The 7,463-nt window shown below is 38.4% G+C and overlaps 1 pseudogene; it reads right to left on the reverse strand.

Moving 5' to 3' along the window:
- Window positions 1-2,893: 2,893 nt before the first annotated feature.
- LOC132283180 (small nucleolar RNA R71) lies at window positions 2,894-2,992 on the reverse strand (annotated as a pseudogene).
- Between the last annotated feature and the right edge of the window lie 4,471 nt (window positions 2,993-7,463).

Genomic DNA, 7,463 nt, shown 5'->3' on the forward strand with positions numbered 1-7,463 from the left:
TTCTATATTCAAATCATGGACTTGAACTTGTTATGTATTCACTTTGTTGTGTTTTGAGTATTGGACAACATTGTTGTTATATTTATGTTCATGAGAATATGTTTTCTTTATGGAATATATTGTTACCTTGTATTAGAATTGTACACTTTGTAATTGACATTATGTATGCCATTTTAGAATTGAAACTCTAAGGCATGGATTGTATGGTTTCAACCTACTTGTGCATAGAAGGTGTTTTCATGCATTATATAAATTATGTATAAGTTGTGAACTTATTTAGTTTATTTTGGATTCTCTTGGGACATGGTCACTAGTAACATGGCTAGAGTTTGGCTCTAGTGCGGGAGGTATGAGTTCTCCCCAATTGAGATAGTGCGCACTTAGGGTGGTCTTCCCTGCGGGTTAGTGCCCGGAATAACCATTGAGGTCTCGGCAGAATTCCGAGCTTAGATGTCCAAGTCTTCCACTATTTGGTTTCGCATTCAATTCCAAGTTGACAATCATGTTTAATTGTGACTTGTGGTTTTGGTTATTGGCGATTTTGATGTTGTTAAGTACATCCGAGCTTTAGATTTTAATGAATCATTGTAAATTTTAATGTTGTTAAGTACATCCATGCTATATTGTTCAAATGTGACTTTGGAATGATCCTATAGATTCATTTGGAACATAAACTTTAGGTGGCATGATCTACTATAGTTGTTTTAGCAGTTTAGATTTCAAGTTAGTGACCTTGAGAATATGCATCTTGTTGCTTTGTTTGGCATGCTCCCATGTTACTTGAATTGCACGAATTATGTGATTTGTACTAGAAATGATCTTAAGTAGCTTAGGATGCTCCCTGGGTCACACTTTGACATAGACGCTAGGTGGTATGAGCCCTTTAACATATTTCACCTGAAGGTGATAAAATTGTAAAAAGTTAGGTCATGCATGCTCATCTCCTACGAGTAGCTTTATGTTACTCACTCACGTTGTGAGGACATTTTTCAGGTACGAAAACTTGGTTCACGATGCTCATCATTCCTTGGATGGCTTGTAGTTCTTAAGTTTCCATTTCATGTAAATGTTAGCATGAGATGCCTTTTGTAGCTTTATTTGACAACATGTGTATATTTGATTCCATATATGTAATGTGTACATGAGTGTACTCCTTATAATGTATTTGATATGTATGAGATGAGGCCGGAGGCCAATGACATGTATTTTGTATCCTATGTAATCTATGACTTCATGAAATATTGTGGAATTATTGAAAAATGCCAAGTTATTGCGTCACCATATTTGCATCGGGTGTGGGAATTCCATTTTGATTCTTTCGTAGGATCTCATTAGTCATGTATGAGGTGTGGCCAAGGGCCAAACGGTGGTGATCTCTAAACCCCAAGATCTCTCTCTCTCTTACTTACTCTTAATTGCACTCTTTTGCTATTGCTTAGTTTAATTTAGTTGCTTTTTAATCAACCAACCAACCAATTGTTTGATCATTCGACCTACTAGTCCTAATTGTGATTCCACGACATTGCTCGATCCTCATAATCCCTTAGGACGATCCCTTCTCACTCATACTACATAGTATAGGTGTTAAACGGTTTATAAATTTAAGTATGATGCCCACTTGACACTATTCTCCAAACTCAAAGTGTTGTGCATCCCAATGTGCACACGTTTGGGTAAGCACCATAGTTTTTGGCGCGTTGCCAGGGATTTGTTGATTAGATTTGGCAACGTCAGATTTGTGGAATTGACTAGGATTAGTACTCTTTTGATCGTGTCTTTACTTTATTTTTATTTTTCTTTTTGGTTACTTATTGTGTTGTTCTTACTTAACTAGGTGCATTGTTGGAGAGGAAGCAAGCAAATGAGCCATTGAGCATTCAAATCAAGCAAGCAAAGAAAGTAAAAAGATAAAAATTCTAAAATTGCTAAGTTAAGCTTTAAATTTGGAGTTGAAGTGCTAAAGGACCTTTGTGAAATTTTCTTTACTCAATCCCCTAGTTAAATCGTCGGCCTGCGTGGAGGCTTATTTTTAATTGTCTTGCATCATTATTGTTAAAGCATGGGAGTATGAATTAAATGTTTGTGGAAGAAGTTTAATTGCATTATTGTGAAGGCATAGTGTTTGTCATTCTTTGTGTTTGTTGTGTTTTACATTGTGCATGCATGGACGTCGTTTATTGAGACCAGCTCTTGTCCCTCTTGATTTACATCTTGAATCTATCGTTAGAAATCCTAGGGGAAGAGGAAGTTCAAATAGAGCCAATCTTTCAATGGATGACCATAGTGATAATCATGTTGAGGACCTTGGTCACATAGACCAACAAGGTATCCTTCATCCCAATGTGCACAATGAGAACATACAAGTACCATTAGGCATGCCTAGGCTATTCATTCACCAACCACCACAACAACAAGGCCAAGTTCCATATGAAATGCTAGGGCCAATGTATGCTCCACAACCTCCCATCAACAATCAAGGAATCCAAAACCAAGGTGTTCAAGTTGCACTTCAAGTAGTTAATCCACTTCTTGTTTTAAGAGACCATTATGTGCCTAATGAGTATAATGCACCTACATGCATCCAATTACCTCCATTTAGAGTACATCATTATGAAATTAAGTCACAAACCATTCAACTGCTTCCTAACTATCATGGACTTCCAAGTGAAGAACCTTACAAGCATTTGGATGAGTTTCTTGAAGTATGTTCCACCGTAAAATATACGGACATGCCATAAGAGGTTTTAAGACTCAAACTTTTTCCATTCACCTTAAAAGACAAGGCAAAGTATTGGTTTAACAATCTTAGGCCCTTTTCAATCACTTCTTGGGCAAAAATCCAATAAGAGTTCTTGAATAAGTACTATCCAGTTTCTAAAACCAATGCCATGAGAACCTCAATTCGAGAATTTTCACATGGGGATGGAGAAACGTTTCATGAGGCATGGGAACGCTTCAATGAATTGCTTAGGAAGTGTCCACATCATGACATGCCCAAATGGCAATTAGTTCAATACTTCTTTGAGAGCTTATCGGACAACTATAAGGGTATGGTTGATGCTTCCATGGGTGGCTCATACATTGATAGGCATAAGGATGACGTGTGGCGTCTCTATGAGAGCATGAGTGAAAATTCTTTGCATAGAACACTATCATCCAAGAATGGTAGAAATTCACAAGGTAGGAAGAGTGTTGGCTTACATCAAGTTGACCATTCAAATGAAATAGCCGCCGAAATGAAGTCTTTGTCTCAAAGGTTTGATCAATTTTTGATTAACCAAAACTTGGCAAACCAAGTATCTTCCTTCCCTAACCATTCTCATCGTGCATCAAATGAAACATGTATGACTTGTTCTAGTGTTCTTCATTCTACTTCTCATTGTCCTCACGGACAAATGCAAAGTGAACCTAATGAACAAGTCAATGCGGCTTTTGTGAACCAAGGGAACAATCCTTATGGTACTCATTATAATCCAAGTTGGAGGAATCATTCGAATTTCTCTTGGAAAAACCAAGGAGAGGGCTCAAACCCTCCCCAAGGCGGTTTTCAAGGGAAGTACATTCCACCTCCACTTCAAAACCAAGGATCCCAAGGTTATAGACCCTATCAATCACAAGGGAATCAATTTGCTAATTCTCATTTTCCCAACCAATCTTATTCCCAAGGTAATACTAGAAGTCCCGTCTTTGAAGAGAAAGTTTTGAATGCTTTGGGCACTTTAGAGGCTAACACTCAATTGCTTCAATCTCACTCTTAATCTATTGCAAAGCTAGAAACCCAAGTAGGGCAAATAGCTAGCACTCTCAATGCAAGAGAGAAAGGAAAGATGCCTATAAATGCCCCACCTAAGCAACAATGTGTTGTGGAAACCCTTTCCTTATCGAAAGGCCACACCATTGAACATGTTAATATGGTGACTACCTTGCGGAGTGGTAGGATTATGGACAATCAAGTTGGAATGTCCAATACAGAGAGTGAACCGGTGCAACCTCAAGTTGTCACCCGTCCCGTTTCACATCCCATTCTTCCTTCATTGCATATACATAACCTTATAAATGAGAAAGTCTTAAAAGATGTGTTTGAAAAAGAAGTTTTGAAAAATTATGTTGAAAAGGTTTTGTTGAAAAATGATTTGAAAACTTCTTGTGTTGAAGAGAGTTCAAAAGAAAATTTTGAAAAAGTGTTTGAACCAAAGGTTCCATTTCCGGATGCCTTAAAAGGATCCATTTCAAAAGACAAGTAAAAGGCAAAAACCAATGAAATCATGGAAATGTTTAGGCAAGTGAAAGTTAATCTTCCACTATTGGATGCAATCAAGCAAATTCCGGCTTATGTCAAATTCTTGAAGGACTTGTGCACCCAAAAGCGGAAGAACAAGAGCGAAGCACCAAGAAAAGTGGTTTTGACCGAGCAAGTAAGCTCAATTTTGCAACATAACACTCTGCCAAAGTTTAAGGACCTCGGTTCACCCACTACATCATGCATTATTGGTGATCATATCATTAATCAGGCACTTATTGACTTAGGAGCAAGTGTTAACCTTTTTGATTAAGATTGACAAATTCTTCTTCCCGGTTAATTTCGTTGTCATAGACACGGAACTGGTTCCTAATCCTAAGAGCCAAATTCCCATTATCCTTGGCCGTCCTTTCTTGGCAACCGCTAATGCCAACATCAATTGTAGGATGGGGATAATGAAGATCTCATTTGGCCACATGAAGGTGAAGTTGAATATCTTTAATCCCACACCCAATTCATTTGACAAATATGAGGGAGAAGTTAATATTGTAGATGAATGTCATAATCTTCAATGCTAAGGAAATGAGCTTTTGCGTAAAACCAAAACTTCTAAAGGATCATCTTCAACCTTGCATTCTAAAAGTCTTGTTTCAAACTCTTGCTTTGAAAGGGCATGGAAGCCCAAAGGTTGTAATTGCATAGACAAGGGACCAAAGATTTCTTTTGAGCTTAATCCAACAAGTTCTTCAAAGAACCATTTGTTGGGAGGAGTTCAAAGCATCTATCACCCCAACAAGGAGGGGATGCATTATAAGATCTTTAATCTGGGCAAAAAGAGCCCAATGTCTTGCTAGAGACATTAAAGACTAGCAAAAGCATTCGTAGGGTGTCAAAACCCTATTCCTCCCCCATTTCTATCTTTCATTTCATTTCTTGCGAAGTCTAGATACTTGTTTTTGGTTCATATGCATTTCAAGGAACTTTGGTGAGGATTGCATAAGCTTTCATGTCATTATTAAGCATTCTGCATAGTTCGATTGATCTCAAACCTGAGTTCGATCGATCGAACTCCATCCTGCATCCAACACTTAGAAAATTTTTCGACCTGCAGAAACCTGCATCCAAATCACCTCTCTATCCCATCATTCGAACTAACTCTTAGATCATTCAAGAGACCTTCGATCGATCCAACTTCCAAGTTCGATCGATCTCATGACTCAACACTTAGAAAAATTTTGAGCCTGCATTAACCTGCATATTTCAGCTCTCTGTCTGATCGTTTGAAACATTTCCAGATCGATCTGAAAGTTCTTCAATCGATCCAACTTCCCAATTTGATCGATCTCATGTTCCAACACTTAGCCAATTTTCTGAACCAAAAATCTGCATATTTTTGTTCTCTGTCTGATCGATCGAACTCTTGTTTCGATCAATCTCAATCTTCATTTCATTATTTTGACTTTATTTTGACTTTTTAAATTTTTAAAAATCCAAAAATATTTTCATTTTTATTTCATTTTACTTTATTTTATTTTCATTTTATTTTATTATTTTATTTTATTTTTCAAAAAAAGTTTTCAAAAATCCCAAAATATCTTAATTAATTTTTAATTATTAAGTGTTTATTCAATTTAATTTGATTAAAAAAAAAAAAAAAACTTTGAAGAGAGTTCATCAAAGTTTGATCGATTACAGTTGAGTTCGATCGATCGAACTCTGTCGGGAATGTTTTTAAAAATAGAACCAAGGGTTTGTAAGATCGATTACAAAGATCGATCTAACTCACCCTCATCCTAAAAACCTTAACCTCTCTTCGTCGCCATCTCTGTCCAACCACTTCACCATCTCCGGCGAAGCTTTCCAGCGAGCATCTAAGCATCAATCTCTCTCTCCCTTCTCGGATTCATCTCCACTCTTCCACATCTACACTTCTCTCATTGTTTGAGGTAAGATCCGAGAATGTCCTTTATGATTTAAGCTTCAATCTTGTGCATACATGCTTTATATGTTGAATACATGTTATATACATGACAAAATCCTCCATTGTTAAAGCTTGAAGCATTTATATATATGTATATATGTGTGTATATATTTTTGAGATTTGTTTAGATTTGTTGGAGTATGGGCCTCGATTTGTGATGGGATTGGATGATTTGTTGTGTTGATGGGCCCACGAACACGTTCGTGTGGGCCCCATGCTTCCAAGGTCACAGATCTGTGACCTTTGAGTTTTCAACGTCGCACAGTTCGATCGATCGAACTAGTATCTCCGATCGATCTTGAGAGATCGATCGAACTCATGTCTTCGATCGATCAAAGTAGTGAGATCGATCTCACTTACTTTCGATCGATCCAACTTTTGTGATCGATCTCATTTCTTTTTATGATCAATCGAACTTCACAGATCTCACACACACACACTTCATTCCTCATATCTTATGTTCATGTTATCATATCTATGCCCAATGCCTATGATATTCTACATTGGATGCATTTTATACTTATATTGTTTAGCATGTTTCATATTCTACCACTTGCATAGATTCATGTCATATTTGTTTTGTCTATTTTACTTGACATCCATGATTCTATTTCGTGCTTTTAAATTTCTTATTCTAGCACTAACTCCCATTGCAAGTTTTTTTTTTTTTTTTTCTTTTTGCAGGCCATGGTAAAGAGGAAGACCATTGCCAACAGGCAACACGGGCCCACCCGACGTACTAGGCCACGGACAGAGGAGCCAGCAGGACCCTTTTATGCACAGCGGGAGCCAGCACAGGCTACCCCGCCTCAGTCACCATCTCATGAGCCGGAGGATGACCACATACCATCCACTTCTGTGGCTCATCCTGCTTTCACTCCATTACCATCTCCACCGCAGACTGGAGCTGAGCATTCACATATACCACCTCAGCTAGCTCAGCCTGCTCAGCCAGCTCATCTGTGGCATGATAGGCCCATGCCTCGATATGCGCACATGACACTCGACCATGAGTCAGAGTTTGACACGGCCTTCTTCTCTCGATCGGTGCTGACCTGATCCGCCTACCAGGATATTATTCAGAGGGGCCTAGCCGCTATTCTTGCCCCCGTTACAGAGTCGGTCTACCCACGGCTGGTTCGGTTGTTCTACCAGAACCTCCGACTATCGTCGCGTACCACAGCCGAGATGGTCACTTCTATCGATGGCCATCCGATCACCATTACAGTGGACACTTTAGCC

The sequence above is a fragment of the Cornus florida genome, unplaced genomic scaffold (genome assembly GCF_030987335.1).
Source record: "Cornus florida cultivar Cherokee Brave unplaced genomic scaffold, ASM3098733v1 CherokeeBrave_3.0.0_Hap2_Chr01, whole genome shotgun sequence".
NCBI lineage: Eukaryota > Viridiplantae > Streptophyta > Magnoliopsida > Cornales > Cornaceae > Cornus > Cornus florida.